This window comes from Lepidochelys olivacea (genome assembly GCF_965140295.1).
Source record: "Lepidochelys olivacea isolate rLepOli2 genome assembly, chromosome: 21".
NCBI classification, from domain to species: domain Eukaryota; kingdom Metazoa; phylum Chordata; order Testudines; family Cheloniidae; genus Lepidochelys; species Lepidochelys olivacea.
The window spans coordinates 3232078-3248712 of record NC_140431.1 but is presented as its reverse complement, the minus strand read 5'-3'; the positions used below and the strand labels follow the sequence as shown (position 1 = coordinate 3248712).

At 40.2% G+C, this 16635-nt stretch overlaps 1 protein-coding gene across 6 annotated transcripts in view; it reads left to right on the top strand.

Moving 5' to 3' along the window:
* The window catches only part of RAP1A (RAP1A, member of RAS oncogene family), a 69371-nt gene that overhangs the window by 23282 nt on the left and 29454 nt on the right, over positions 1-16635 (top strand). For 3 of the 6 annotated variants that reach the window (XM_084611456.1, XM_084611455.1, XM_084611457.1), the window contains one exon: positions 11081-11141. The exons of the other annotated variants lie outside the window; for them this stretch is intronic. The gene's annotated coding sequence lies outside the window, so the exon portion shown is untranslated. The remainder of the gene's footprint in view (positions 1-11080; positions 11142-16635) is intronic. 6 annotated transcript variants of the gene reach the window in all.

Sequence of the window (16635 nt, the reverse complement as noted above, 5' to 3'; positions counted from 1 at the left end):
GTCTTATAGCTGAGCACGTGGGCAGACTGCTTCACCCTCATGGAGCCCCATTGACTTTAGTGGGCTCCTCAGAAACACAGCAATCTGCCCAGGCACTGTAGTTTGTAGGTTCGGGGCCATGCACAGATGAAAGGGATACCAAGTGTACTCAAAATGCTGTCAAATGCACAAAGAAAACAAGCTGAACAGAATAGAGTAATATGGTGTATTTTGGACACCTTAGGTTTTACCCATAACAAGTAAAACAAAAACACACATTCACAAGTATAACAAGGAGTCCGGTGGCACCTTAAAGACTAACAGATTTATTTGGGCATAAGCTTTCATGGGTAAAAAACCACTTGTTGTTTTTGTGGATACAGACTAACACAGCTACCCCCTGATAATTCACAAGTATAATTTTTTTAATGAACCCCTTGAACTTAACCAGAGCCAGTATAATTAAGTGAGCTGTTGTCTACCTATCATTTAAAATTGAGAGGACCTGGTTGCATGTTGTTATTTAATACCCTTCAAAGCATTTAAAAGGCTAATATTTAACCGTGATAGAATGCTGCAAGTGTACAAAGAGCTTTACAAAAACCCAAGGTAGTTTCCCCAGGTCAGGAGCCTTGTCTTCGTAATTTGGATGAGTTTTTGTACAAAAAATAAAGGCCTGGAATATATAGTCTGTGAGGGTCCTGATTATTAAGAGAGGTTTTAAACGAGAGGGGTGGGTCCTGGCGCACAGGAAGCGGGCATCAAGAAAGGATAAATATACAATGGGGAAAAATCCTGCCTTGGTGGGGGATAGCTTGGTTGACTGCCTACATTTGAGGGATGGAAAGACTCATTATTCTGTAAATGGGGCACAAAGGTTGAAGATGTGTTGGGGGTTGGGAACAGGACAGTGAATAGTTAAGAGTGTACTCTCTCTCTTTCTCTGAAGGAAGGAGTAAGTAGGAGCTAAACTTTACCTTTTCTTGTTTCCAGTTCTTTGACTAAAAGATTTGTTTTCTGCCTATGTAGTTTTTGTTGGGGTGGGAGAAGAAACATAATTAGTTCGTTGCACCATGATATTACACATGCAAAGCAGGGCTTTCTTTAGCTTCAGCAGAAATTGAAAGTGCTGTAATGTAGAGGGACGTGCACCCTTGTCATCCTTTAGACAAGGACTGTTACCCCTGTCACCAGCCTATGACTTTGGATTGAGCAATCTCAAAGGGTTACAGCTGCTAGAGAAAGATGCAAACAGGGTGGGGCAACTCTTGCTGCATCAATCAAGGTGGAAGGGAGCACAGCTTACTCAAACCAGGGAGAACAGGTTGGGAGAGCTCCCTTCTGGTTTTAGGGGAGGAGGGAGAACTGTGCTGTTTGCAATAGTGTTTTGGCAGCCTGAGCAGCCTTCAAAGGGAAGGTCCTGGCAACATGAGTGGGTGGTTATGTAAAGAGATGCAGTCTCATCTCAGAAAAGAGCCATAATTGGGTCTGTCTTTCCATACTCAAATGACAAACTCATTCAGGCTACATCCACTCAGAAATCTTTTGAGGTCAGGATTCAGTTCCTGTCCTCCTCCACCTTCAGATAGGGAAGTGGCATGTTCTTGTTAGTCCCTGACTTTTTATTATTTGTATGAGGAGTACCTAGTAGCCCTTATTTTGGGTGCTTAGTGAGAGATGGTCCCTACCTCAAAGAGTTTACAATCTAAATAGGCAGGAGGAGCTGAGGCGCAGACAGATGAAGTGACTTGCCCAGTATCCGACAGAGAGGCTGTGGAACAGCTGGCAATTGAACCCAATTTCTAGGCCAATCTTAACAAGCAAGACGACTGGTCCTTCATCTTCAGGTTTATGTTTGGTTCAGTTATTGGCTAACATGTATGGACAAATTCTTGTTTCTTTAACAGAAAGTCAAGTGTGATTTCACCAGAAAGGTCTATAACTAGATTCCCAATTTTACTAAGTTCCATTGACTAAAATAGTACTTCCTAGTGAATACTGCTCCTGGCTTTATTGATGATAAACACTTAACTCTTATACAATGCTTTTCATCTGTAGAGCCTGTGGCACTGGGCAAAGGTGGGCAGGGTCACTGTCCCTGTTTTACATTTGGACAAACTGAGGCAGAGAAGTAAAATAACTTGCCCAAGTTACATGACAAGTCAGTAGCAGAGCTGCCCACTCACCTATATACGGAATACAATTGGTGTGTTAAGTTACTGTTCATTCATAGGAAAGCTGCATATTTCTCTTGTAGAGATGAGAATGTTTTCTTTTTAAAGTCTCTGGAAGACTACATCAAACAATTTTGATAAGTTAATTCACAGATGGCATGGCATAAATTAGTTTTTCACTTGGCAACTTTGATCTACCCATGTGGCTTTGCTACAGTCTCTGCACATTAAGATTAATCAGACATAAATTTACAAAGAGTAATCACTGAAAACAAAAGTTTGTTATCCTGGGGCCATTTTCTAATGTCCCTTCAGATCATAAGAGTAAAGTTTCCAATTGTGTGGACTAGAGATTCCTTTTTGGGCTCCAAGAGTGTCCAGATTTCTGCAACACTTCTAGAATATATGAAGTAAACTTTCAAAGGCTTGAGTGCAAAGCTTGTTCAAAATGAAATCTAAAGGTAGCGACGATAATAACCTCCCCACCATCTTCTGAATAGCCATATCCAAGTTTGCAGTCAGTCCATTTCAAGGTAAGTTTGATGTTTCTGGGTGCACTGCAAAAGGGTGAAAAAATCCAAAGGGAAGAAGGCTGTTTATAAGCAGCACCCTTCTTTCCTGAAGAATGAAATTCCCTTTGTGTTCTGGGGAGAATAAAAACCGTGGGAGAGGAGTAAATATTTAGCTTTGTCCATTCTGCATAATAAACACTCAAAATTTTAGAACAAAATATTTCCATCTGCCTGAGTATTGTTTGAATAATTCCAATTGATGGCAATGGTTCAGTTTTCTGATCTTTTCAGATGTGGCCATGTCTGTATAAAACTACCCATTTGATGTGTACTTGAAGCTCAGTGGAAGCATTAGTCACCGCTCTCAGTATCATTTCCTGCTCTGTTTTGGCCGTCTTACCCAGTTAATAGTACAGCATGTTTAAGATGCAAGGTTCGCTTCAGTAAGTCGGAGTTTAAATATGAGTAGCTTCCTCTATGTTCCTGCCCCTTCTCCCCCACTTTTTTTTTTAAGCCAAGTTACTTGCATATGACTCATTTTTTAGTGACTAAAATAAAAAGAACTTGCTCATCTGGAAGCTGTAACTCATTCTTCAGAGAGATTTTTTCCCTTAATGGGTAATTTTTCTAGGGTGAAACTTATTCTAGTACAGAGGGGCCTTCTTCTAGCACCTCAGCTCCAATTCAAAGCTTCAGCTGAGGTCTAAATGGGGTTGGAATGGTACAGAGGACTTCGGGGTGAGTTTGGACCTCGGGAGTTGTTTAGCTGTTTTTATGCACAGACTAGCAGACTTTGCTGAAATCTGCTCAGTTCATCCCTCATGGAAGGACACAGGTAATGATTTGCTCTCGAAGGGCCCTCTTCAAAGTGAGAGTGTAGTTGGTATCTATGGCTTCTTTGCTGAGCCTGACCAGAATAGTTGTGCCCACATTATCCACTAGAGAAAATGGACTGACATCAGTAACTCGTTACAAAGAGGAAATCCAAATGTGTCCGCACGCTTGCCAACGTTTAAAGGCTTATAGGGTAAATTGCTGCTGTACCTGAAATTACAGCTGTAGATCTTCATGGCTTATATATGTTGGAGCAGAAATCTGAGACAGTTCAGTGTGCAAACTGCCCTAGCTGCCAGCTGAGCTCCCCAGTGGGTGGGTGTGACATTTCAAGAGATTTGAATCAGACTTAACAGCTGTAAACTTTTAAACTAATAACTTGCAAAATCCTGACAAAAATGGAAAAATCATTCTCTTTTGGGTTATTCTGAATCTGGGACACTTCACACACAAAACATGCTCCTTTTTTTGACCCCTACCTGTCTGCTTCATGCCATTTCTAGTCAGTTTCATGGGTTGGAGCTATTCAGAGCTAAAGAACAAGTGCATAAACTGGGACTGCTGAAGGAATGTTAAATGGTTGGGATTTGGGGAGTGATGTGCCAGGAAAAAAAAGCTTTATTTTGTTGTTGTTACAAATGCTAATAACCTGAAAGGCCTAGGTGTAGTATATTCAAGCTGACATCACTGAAATATCATAAACTGCAGATTAGTAATACTTCTGAGTAATTTGATATTGAGAAGACATAACCAGTAAGATACTGTGGCTGGCTTTCAGAGGTACTGAGCCATCTTCGTTGGGAGTTGCCATGTACACAGCATATCTAAAAATCATACTCGCTATTCGTAACATTCCATGCACTAAGAAATGCAATGAATGAATGCAAGTAGAAGATTCTGCAGTTATTCAGAAACTCAGTCAGTATGATATAAACTGAATCTATAGATTTTTTTTTTTTTTTTTTTTTTTTAAACTGGCTTCTCTTTGGAATAAGTCTTTATTGGAGGAGAAGGTTTCTTCTTGACACATGAGTTTTGTCTCCAGTTGTATGGAAACAAGGGACACCTCAGAACTTATTTTCCTGGGCGTGGACCCACTAAGTTTATCGCTGTGCGATTCCAGCAGGAGGAACACTTCCAGAATCATAAATACGACCTGCTCTGATTTTCAAGATCTAAGCATTCACTCAGAACCCATTCAGAATTTCTCTTAAGCTAACTTTCAGCACTATCGATTATTTACCATTATTGAACATAGCCATACTGTACGCTTCTATGACTTGCATTTGGACTGATGGCTGTTTCATTTAAAATGAAGACATGATTCTCAAAATATGTATTTATTTCTCTCCTTCTTAAAAGTTGTTGTTCAATAGTGACTAGTGGGTCTTAGGATTTAAACTTCAAAGGTGTTTTCCCCTCAGTCATTGTATTTGAGACTAAAGATGACTCTTGCAGCCATATTCCCCTGTGTAAAATCCAGAGGCTCTTGATGTGGTTTTTTCAAACTTATTCTCATAACACTTTCGTGTTGATACTCATGATTTTGAATTTTGACATTTTGGCTTGTATTTTTTTTTTTTTGGTATAAGCCTAGGACATACGAGGGCAGCATATTAATAGCAAAAGTGTATACATTGGGGCCAGGGGGGAGAGAATAGACAACGGTGTGGTCTTAGGACAGGATCAAAAGCCAGGGACTCCTGAATTCTTAGCTCTTCCACTAAGTCTCTTTCCATGGCTTTGGGCAAGTTGCTTCACCTCTGAACTTCATCTGTATAATGGGTATAATAATACTTACCTACTGCACTGGGAAGGTTTTGAAGATTGATTGATTGTTTGTAAATTATTTTGAGTTTGAGAGTTGGGAAGTGTTAGACATACAAATTCTCAAATGTTACCAAAGCCCTACTATTAGAATGTATAGCATTTAAATTGCTACTAGATTATACTACATTTAAGCAGGTACCTAAACAACTAAGTGCTTTAAGACTTTTTTTGTAGGGTATGGTTTGGATAGTTAAAGTGCAAACTCTTTATCTTTTTGAATTTCCTCTGAAAAATTGTTATGGCAATGTGAATTTCAATCTACAATAAAATAATTAAAGCTAACATAAACCAGGAAAAACATGGTCTCTAAATGCATGCCTGCAGACACAACAACAAATAGCTGTTGTTGGTAGAGACAAATGATACAAACTGAACCCTCTGTACTGCAGGCCAGAGATTGTGAAAAGCATCCCATCTGTTACCAATTTGCACTTTGGGAAAATGTAAACAATTCAATGTATTTGTAAAAAATTCAGTAGTAGATGGGAAGGGCATGGACAAAATGAGGAATATATTTTCAAAGATAGACTTGCGCAGTTAGGTACCCAACTCCTGTTGATTTTTCAGTAGGAGGTGGACCATTCAACTGCCGTTTTGGCCTTGGGGGATATTCCTTATGGTGTAAAAAGATACTTAAAATCAAGGGACAGCAATAGAGGTGAATGTCTCTATTGGGAAGAAATTGATGGTATTGCAGAAGGGAAAGGAAAAGAACGGGGTTTTGGAAGCCGATCTGGATTTGAGAATAAACCTAGCTACTGAAAGGTTGATGCAAATAACTCTGGACAAAAGCAACAGCATACCATGCATCTTTGACTAGTAAAGCTCAATACAAGAGGAACAGCAGGCAGGCTATTTAAACATTGATTTTACAATGATTCATGGGAAGAGAGAATGTTACTGTCCTCCACAGACTGGCAAAAAGTGTTTCAAGCAGGTCTCTCTGAACAATCGATTTATTTCTGTCATTTTCTGGTGGTTGACAAACAGTAGGTGTCAGGGTCCATTCAAAGAGAATTATTTCTATGGAATTTCTGTATTAAACTAAAAGTTACACTTATATTGATTAACTTGTGCTAGTAACTGAAACTTCTAAAGAAAAAGGCAGTGGCACCAACACACAAAAAGCTGCCCTGAGGGAGTTTGTGGTCATGGAGCTTCTCCGCTGGTTAACGTGACACGATGAAGACTGGACTGGAATGCAGTTCTGAGCTGCTGATGCCTTTTTGATGTGCATACCAAGGGCGTTTTACAAGATGCTTGGTAACTAGAGAGGAAACATAGGGTCATTTTAGGCTTATATCTGAATTGTAGGTATATGTTACCCAAAGCAAGGTGGTAAGTGCTTGAGGATTCTCGTATTCTTTCAAAAGCACTAGACTTGTAAATCATAATTAGGCTGATCATCATCAATACGGAGACTCCCTCAGTGGGCTGGACGGTTGGATGACAGAGTGAGAGAAATACCACCACAGAAATGATATGGCCCTGTCCTGTAAAGTTCAGGGGCAGAATTTGCCTTAATGTTATTGTACTACATACAAATGGCTTGTATGCCTGAAAGTCCATGACCTTGATTTTCCCGCAGGCTCCGCCCCCACCCCCCGAGAGAGGCTCCAAGTTGGGAGCAAGAGTGGTCCAGTGGATACAGCACTGGCCTAGGCCACAGGGGAGACGGGTTTATTTCCCTGCTCTAGCATGGACCCTCTTGCGTGACTTTAGTCAAGTCATTTAACTTATCTGTGCCCTAATTCCCTGTTTGTAAAATGAGGATAGTAATGGTTCTCTCTCTGAGTAGTGTTGTGAGGATCAATACGTGAAAAAGATTGTGAAGCACTTTTAGATCTACTGATGAAAAGTGCTAATTAAGAAATAGGTATCATTATTTAATAATAATTTTGTGCCTTATTCTCATACTATCATTTAATTGCAAATGCAGTTTTGTATGTGCATTTGCGAACATTTCTGACCCTGTTAGGGGCTGTGTGTGCTCACCAATACTTACTGTTCCATTTCCCAAACTCCCGCTGACAGCGATGGTAGTGGCCTGCGCACAGTGAGGGAGAAACAGACTTCTCAAAATTGGGTGATTATTTTGCAGTTTGTTCTGGTGAAATTAGGCTAAGACAAAGCAATTTCATTCAGTTCACCTTCTGACTCCGGGCCCACATCACACTGTAACCCAGATGTGGCTCTCTTCTTTAACTCCCAGTCTGACTGTACTCCAGGACAGCCAACGGCGAGGAGTGCTGTGTGGGCCATACAATCGGCTCCAGGAGGGGAGTTTCTAGTGGTGGTCAGCTTCAGCAGTTGACTTGCTTGGCTCCAAAGAAAATCCTTTTCATGCATCTACCAGAAGCCTGACTGCTATGATGTAGCCTGTGTGTGGGGAGGTGGTTGCCAAGTATAAGGAAGTGGGATCTGAAGAGAATCTTTTTAAGGTGAAAGCTTTTATGTTCAATACGTTTATTTCTAAAAGGGCTGTTTATAAAGAGGTGCTGGGAGGTTAAAATTTTAAAATTTTTATTAATAGGCCCAAAGTTACATTGTGGGGCTAAACCAGTGGTTCTCAAACCGTGGTTCATGGCATGACTTGTGGGTGGTCCATGGAGCTGCAGCTGTTCCTGTGGTGAAGCATCTTTCAGTCTTCAAGCAGTTTCCTGCTAAATATAGCACAATTTCAGGATTCTGCAAATCAATCTGTACCGGTTTACACTAAGAATTAATTTGGCTCTTTGCATTTTCAAGAGCTTTTGGGATCCAGTAAACTCAAAAACCCTAAACCTCTTTCTGCTCTCTGCACAGCTGTTTTGTTTTATTTCAGTGTTTCTTTGGTGAAGAGGCAAGTGCATTTCAGTTTACAGACTCCCAAAATTAAAGGTCACAACCTTTAAAGAAAGTTAACAATCTGAACATTGGATGCAGGCAATGGGGAGGGATGGGGAGGAGGAGGATTCAGTATTAAGTCTGAAGTCCTAGTCACAAAGAGGAAATAAACAGCAGCTCTAAAATACTGGGAATATAATGAAGCAGCCATCACCACCAAGGCATTAAAGCAAGTTATTGTTTTTTTTCCTAATGTTATCTCCTTGATATTTATTAAATACTGTTTCAGATAACCAAGCGCAACGGAGAAGTTGCCTGACTTGAATTGGGACAGTTGGATGGGAGATAACCTGTGAATTGATATGGAAGCATGTACCATAATAAGAAAAACTTTGAGAACCACGGTCCCTAAGTACCCACCAGTCTTTTTTTCTTTAAGTGCCTTTTGGCTTGTAAGTCTTGTTTGTGAGGAGTCACAGGGCAAACTACAGTATAAAGAGAGCTATATACAAGTTGTGGTGTCCTGTAATGTAGCCTGTGTTAATTTCACACCTGCAAGATAGTAGTATACAGAGTAGTTGTGGACTCAGACAATAATGGAGTACAGTGTTGCCAACTCCAGTGTTCAAAAATTGAGGTAGGCCCCAGAATATCATGAGATTTCAATATATAGTGGGCTTTTTATTTGTATTTTGGTTTTAGAGCTGTTGGGTGCACTTGGGAACAGAAAGACTTTGGGGAGTAAAAAAAATGATACTTCCGGAGCCCTCAGATTACATGAGCGGAGGCAATAAGCAAAAAACATGGTATCCTGAGTGTCTGAAACACTGGCAGGATAGTGTGAATTGTGCGTGCACGCTTGTTGGGAAAGGAGAAAACCAGGTAATTCTTGGAAGTTATAATACTTGCTCTGAAGCAAGAGCATCATGTAGCTCTCAATGTGCCCTGCTAGCTTCTAAAGTGAAGGTCCAGTTTTGCCCTCCCCAGTTCTGTGGGTTAGAAATCTTCTGAAGACCTATCCCAGCTCCATTGAGATTGGAGAGCAATGTTGTATCTGTAAATCCAGCTGTTGGAAAGCATGGTATCTTGGCATTCCTTCAATTCAGCGTTTGTTTATTGCCTTTGTTGGTTGGCCAGTGTTTTTCATTGGTTTTTGCTCAAAAGACTGACTAATATCTGGTTATGGAGCAGCTGAATATTTCATGGTCTTTGCCTCACACTGTGGAGTTGATTTTAAGTTTAAAAAGAACAGAATCAAAAACCTTTCGAGTTTTTTAGAGAGTAAATATTGGAACAAAACATAAAGCAATTGATAAAAACACTTTGTAAAAACCTTCCTTACGTTGTAGCACTGGTTTAGTATAACACAATACTTTCTATACAGTGTCCGCTTATTTAGCTATTTGCATAATGTGATGTAAGAATGAACAATAGGAGAAGGTAGGCTGGTGAGAACAGCATCAAATTATTGAGGCTTGCTATAAAAGTATGTTGTTCCATTGCAATTTGGGGAAGTGTGTTGCTCTCTGAGCTTCTGGAAACCTCTGTCTAGGAGCATTGTACTTCTAATTTCTCTTTAGAAAGGAGCTTAATGACCACGATAATGATTCAGTTCCTTAATTATATGTATCACAGTAATTGTATGAAGGAGTACTTGTGGCACCTTAGAGACTAACAAATTTATTAGAGCATAAGCTTTCGTGGGCTACTGCCCACTTCATCGGATGCAATTGTAATTGTATAAAGTGTTTAATGACTGAGCTTGCAAGTCATACCATAAAACTATATTGTACTATTTGTCTTTTCCAAATCTTGTTGATCCAATATACATTGTCTCCAATTTCAAAAGCAATTTCCATGGGTGATTTGAGAAGATCACGAATGCAGGGGACTGGTCAACTGTATTCACTTTCAGGTTTTCTAATTGACCCTGGCCTCTCGTGGATGTACTTAATAGTAATGGTTTTGTTTAGAAAGGTACCAAGAGAAGAGTATGTGTTCAAGGCTCTTCCTTGGGACTTTGTGCCCAGGTCTGCTGAGTTGAGGAGCTCTGCAGGACTAGTACGGCCTATCCTTGGGAGGTGAAAGGGGAGAGAAAAATTATGGACTTGGAGGACCTTGGGAAGGTTGAAGATAAACCCATGGTTATTTCACCTCTGCATTTGGCACTGGGACAGCTGCTACTGAAATACTGTGTCCAGTTCTGGTGTCCACAGTTGAAGGATGTTAATAAATTGGAGAGGGTTCAGAGAAGAGCCACGAGAATGATTAAAGGATTAGAAAACATAACTCATAGTTATAGGCTTACAGAGCTCAATCTATTTAGCTTAGAAAAGAGGAGGTTAAGGGTGACTTGATTAGTGTATAAATACCTACCTGGGGAACAAATATTTGGTAATGGGCTTTTCGGTCTCACAAGAGGTACAACATGATCTAATGGCCGGAAGCTGAAGCTAGACAAATTGCAGATGAGAAATAAGAGGTAATTTTTTAACAGTGAGGGTGATTAACCATTGAACAATTTACCAAGTGTCATGGTGGAGTCTGACTGTTTTTAAATCAAGATTAGAAGTTTTTGTAAAAGATCTTTAGGAATTATTTGGGGGAAGTACTGTGGGCACAGGAGGTCAGATTAGATGATCACAGTGGTTCCTTCTGGCCTTAGAATCTGTGAATCAGTTATTCAGTGTGTGTTAAAACAGTCAAACTTGCATTATTCCAGAGGTGATGCCAATGCACCTTTGTGTGTTTGGGGTAGTTTGATTCCAGTAGCCAAAAGTTGTTTGATGGAACAAAATAGTTAATGGCTTGAAATTCAAACCAAAACCATGACTGCTCTGTAAACTGTATGGTACAGTATCCTTTTAAAAAATGTTTTGAAATATTTTAAATTGCATTTTTTTTATCCTTTCAAATCCCCTGTAGGGAGCTTGGAAAAAACGTCCAGTAGGGCTGTTAACACTGATGAGAGATCTTGTATGCCAAGGTATGAGTTTTTCATGTTCTCAGCACATATTTAAATGGGATTGCCAATTATAAAAGTGTGGGGGTTGGATTAGCAAGAGGGGAAGGTTTAAGAATTACTAAATGTGTAATACAAGTATGTTTAAAAAAACCCAAAAACCTCTGTTTCCTGCAGTTACAAAAAGTTGGTGTGTTTTTACTTCTATCTCCATTCACAATGTTGCGAGTCATGAAACTTGTGAAGGCAGCTCTATATTCTCGAAGGGGCAATCAGCAATGTAGATACTTAGTATGCTTTAAAAAATGTCCTTTGTCACTGTCTTGCTTAAATGGGGGACGTGTCTTCAGTCATGCTGCACATTTCACCAGGATATGCAAAATCATCAAACCACACTTCTGCCGAGGCCTTCGCACACTGAGCAACATACACATACCTAATGTCACTTGTGGCTCTGTCAGCAGTTGCTGGAGGAAGGGGGAACCAACCAAACGTAAACTGCCTTCTTCAAACATATAAAATTGTGCTCAACAGTTATGTTTGAAAGAGTTTGTGTCACATTTCAGGTTAGTGTGAAATTCTTACACCCAACATCTGTTCATTGGTGGGTTTGCTTATTTTTCCCCTGGCGCAGGTTAGGAATTTCCTGGTGAGTGACTAGAATTTTGGGGGGGAGTAGAAAAAGGGGTTGGACTAGCTGTGAGTTCCAGAAGGGCTTCCCAAAGATCATCCTTTTATTTATTATAAAGTCAGAATTATTTAAATCCTCTTAATGGCTGTGAGTAAATGCTTTTAAAAATAGAGGCTGGCTGACAAATGTCTTAATTTTTTTTGTTCTGCTTCTGTAGTGCTACAGTACATGTATTTACCTAAGTCTTGTGTAAAATCTGTCTTAATGTCTGTGCACAAGCACATTAGCTGGTCTTACATAGCACAGTGTGTGAAAATGCAATTGAGCCCTTTAGTGCAGTATTTCCTGTCTGAAGGAATATGATGTAATGGACTACATTTCCTGGCTCCCAGTCCATTGCTCAAGTTACAGTCCTGGCTCTTCCCCTGTGTCTATGGGCTAGTTACTACTTTGTGCCTCGGTTTTTACGTGGTATAAAATGAGTATTACTTTACTTCACAGGGATGACACGAGGATTAATTGTGGTTGTAGAGTGTTTTAAAAATGTAAAGAGCTGTTTTAAGTGCTGCATGCTGTCGTTGCTCTTGGTCACCCCTTCATAGGATTGATCAGCCCTTTCAATTCAAACATGCATGTTTGTTTCTGTATTGCAACAAATGTGTTAAATCCTTATCTTGGTAAATGACACAGTTCTTAAACCTGGAATGCCACTTCACTTTATTTGAGCAATACATAAAATTGTCCTCTTCTGATAGTATGCTATCTTTCACTGCGTGTGAACTGTGTGAAGAGACTGTGTAATTAAAACAGGCATTCTGAGCTACTTCTGGCATCTGCTGTCTTGCTGAAAAATGGTGTCATTTGGGATCCCAATAAATATAACAAACAGTTTTCATTCTGCTTTCATGCTGAGTTAACAGTTGGCCAAACATATAGGTCTGGTAATAATTCAATAATAATAATAATTCAATAGTTGGACCCTCACTGGGATCCTCTGAGAGCACAGTTGCAGTGATACACCGAAGCACTTTCTCAGAATAAAGAATGACTTATTTTGCCCCAAAGATACAGTGCTTGGAGAAATAGATTTAAAATAGACAAATTCACTTACCTAGTGAGCAGGAGTCCCGTCCTTTACATCAACAGGAACATATCTCATCAACCTTTTTGCTGCGTTTTTGCTAAAAAGGTTTTATTTTTATGCTGGAATAAAAGACCTGAGGCATGGCCATGGCTGGCCTGGGTCAGCTGACTCGAGCTCATGCTGCAGAGCTAAAAATTGCTGAGTAGATATTTGGGCTTGGGCTGGAGCCTGAAACTAAACATCTCCACAGCAGTATTACAGCCCCACAGCCTGAGCCCTGCGAGCCCAAATCAGCTGATTTTGGCCCTCTGCAGGTATTTAATATCTGTGGACACATACCCTGTGTGTCTTCTCCCACATGGCCCTTATGCATGCCTTTTCCCAACTCCTTTTGCACCACACCTAATGCTTTGCTTATTTAGGCCCTCATTTGGCAAAGCACTTAAGCACATGCTAAAGTATTGGGATTAAAGCATGTGTTCAAGTGCTTTGCTGAATAGGATGGACCTAAGCACATGCTCAAGTGCTCTGCTAAACTGGGGCTTTATGTTTCTCTTAGAATAGATCCACACTGCAGAAAAGCCTCCCACAGCATCAAGTCTGAGCCCAGGTCATCTGACTCAGGCTTGCACTATGGGACCAAGAATAGCCATTTAGATGTTCCTGCTTGGGCTATGACAGGCTATGACACCTAGTGACAGGGGGTGGGTCTCAGATCCTAGGCTTCAGAGGGAGTGGGAATGTTTTCGCTGCTATTTATAGCTCCATAGCATGAGCCGGGTGAGCCTAAATCAGTTGCCCAGCCTCAGACTCCCTGTTGTGGTGTGATTTTTGTTTAGTTTTTTGCAGTATGGACATACCCTATTAGACCCACTTCTGCTAGGCTGTCTATAGTGCATCTAATTAACTTGTATTAAAATAACACTTGTTCCCCTTCTCCTAATTTGTCTTTAGACTGACTTCCACGGAGAAGGGACCATCTCTTCTTGAGTGTGTCTGCAAAATACCTTGCACATTGCGGATGCTGCCATAAATAATCAGATATCCCAGTTTCTTATGCTTTCAAGGAAGTTGTCATTTGTGACAGTAATAGTAGAAGAAAATAAGAGGGTATTTTAATTCTGGTTCTAGAAACAGGTCCTTTTCATTGCCTAGTTGTCTTGTCTGTTAACACCCTTCTGTGTTAAAAATCATCATTTCAAACAGCTACATTTTGATTGTTGGGTCAAGACATGGGGCAAGTGAAAAACTGTAACAAGCCAGGGGAGATTAATCTTGCAATGCCAAATTTTCAGTGGTGTGACTGTAACGCCAACAGACTCGATTCGTAGGCAGGCGGGATCGAACTGGGGATGTCTGGAGCTTAGTGCATGAACCTCTACTGCATGAGCTAATGGGCAGCTGGCTGTTAGCTAAGGCTGTAGAGCGCTCGATTTTTCCCGCTCGCACTTTCTCGCTCTCTCTCTACATGACCATGAGGTTTGTCCATTGCTGCAGATAAGATCCAGACCTAGAGGATTTATAACTGCTGTTCTTGAAAGTTGCTTTTCTGAGATATTCAGTAATTTAGGATTGCTGCTTATTCCAAGAGCTGACTATCAGAAACCAGCCCTTTGCCCCTTCAGTATCTATTTTAAATAGGTAGCTTTTTCTGCATGTGTGTAGGGCAGTTCTAATTCAATTATTTGTATCCTGGCCTATTTGACTAATATAATACCAAACATATGCCGGTCAAAATGCTGTCTACTACATATGTCTTGTAACTTAAGTGTGCTTATTGTGGTTGCCTATTGGCTTTCTTGGCCCTTTCAAGTGGATATCTATCAAATAAGCAGCTGTTACTCAGTTCCCCAGAGAGGACTTGTAGTTCTTATATATTTTTCTGTTCTTCGTTTTTAAATGAAATTAGTGCTTGCAATAGGTGCCCAATGGAAAGCCCTGGGGACTGAAAACTTCTATTTATCGACGCCATACATAGAGCAATACAAGATTTCTTAAACTGCTTAGCGAATGTGCTCCATCACTGAGCTGGAAGAAGTACTTTTTATCCAGAGGACTCTCTGCATACACCACTAAAGGGTAGTCACTGCTTAACAGCACACAGTACCACTACAGAAAGTTATGGGTGGAAATGAATGATACTGTGTCTAACTGAAACCTAAGGGGAATTTAGATAGACATAATGAAATTATCCAAATGAAAAATTGGGCAGGATATTGCATAGTAGTAATGCCTGTATGAAAAGCCCCTAGCACTCTGTTGGTGCTGTATAAACAGATATTAATATCTTGCAAACGTGCCATGGATAATTAATCCATGTAATGGCAGTATAAATACCTAGATTAATCACAAGAGGTCAAGATCTTTGATTTCCCGTTGTATCCAAAAAAAAACCCGTAACTGGAAAATACTGTAGAAAAGTGAGAATTATTGTAATACCCCTATCTGAAACTTTCCCACATGTGTTTTTGACTATAAAAAAAGAATTGAAAGTGTTCATGGCTAAATCTAAGCTTTAACTTGATTATTGTGCTTTTGAATGGGAGGGACCAGAGTGTGGTTTTAGGGAAAGAAAAGGGTAGACTGGATAAAACAAGCTGCTTTTATACTTCCCTTAAAATCCATTCCCTTTTAAATGCTAATAATAGATTTTACTTTCGATATTACCCACAGTTAATTAAAAGGAATCCCCCTTCTTTTTTTCAGTCCAAAATGATGGCTTTGAAAAAAGGAAGCAAATGTTGCTACTCAGGGAAATATTGTTCAACTGGTTTTAGATATTTAGTTGCCATACTGGGGGAATCCTGCACAGATTGCGTTTAGTTTCACAGTTTTTACAAAGTGGAAGTCTGTGAAAGTGGGGTGCTCATCAGCACTAGAGAAACAGCCCCTAGTTGTGTAACGATGGGCACCCAAAGTTAATGTTGATCTCAACCTCTCTGACTCGGGTTTCCCATCTGTAAAATCTGGGAGGTTGGGGAACACAGTGATACTGAACATAAGCAAGATCTGAGCTACAGGACTTAAGATGTTCACAGCCACAGGTAGGTGAGTAAGGGCTTGTCTTCACGTACAATACTACACCTCCCTGAGAGGCAGTAACTAAGTTAGCCGGGAGAAGCTCTTCCATTGACATAGCACCATCTACATGCAAGGGGGTGGAGGGGTTAGGTCAATAGAACTGTGTCGCTCCGGGGTGTAGATTTTTCACACCAATGAGTGATGTGGTTATACCAATATAGGTTTGTAGTGTAGACCTGGCCTTAGTATTGTTTGTATTTTATAACTTTGGAAAATGAGGCTCAAATCAAAATGGTGGTAGGTGCAAAATCATCATTCAAAATGAATTTTCAAAGAAAACTTGGATGCATCTTTACCCTCAAAAACGGCGTACTGATTTAAAACAAAACAACCTCTGCCTTTGTCAAGTTCAGGTCATAAGAAGAGGTTCTGCGGTCCAATGGATAGGGCCCTGAACTGAACATAAGAAGATCTCCCCAATGACTTATTGTTTAACAAGTTAGAGAGGATGATGTCAGATATTTTGTCAGACTCTGGACTGCACAAACTTTATCTTGCCAGTCCAGTGAGGATGTACTGCTCTCCCTTTGAAAAGCTCTTGCATCTAACATTGTCAGTGATTTTCTGTGTACTCAGTGTGTTCCGTGCATTGCTGCTGTGGTCTGGCTCATTAATAACTTGAGATCCTCTTGTAATTTTTGTGCCATAGAACTCAACTTGCCTTAGTGTTCACTCCTCCCTAGCTCTCCTCTAACACCACCAAAAAAAAAGGACTTGTGTCT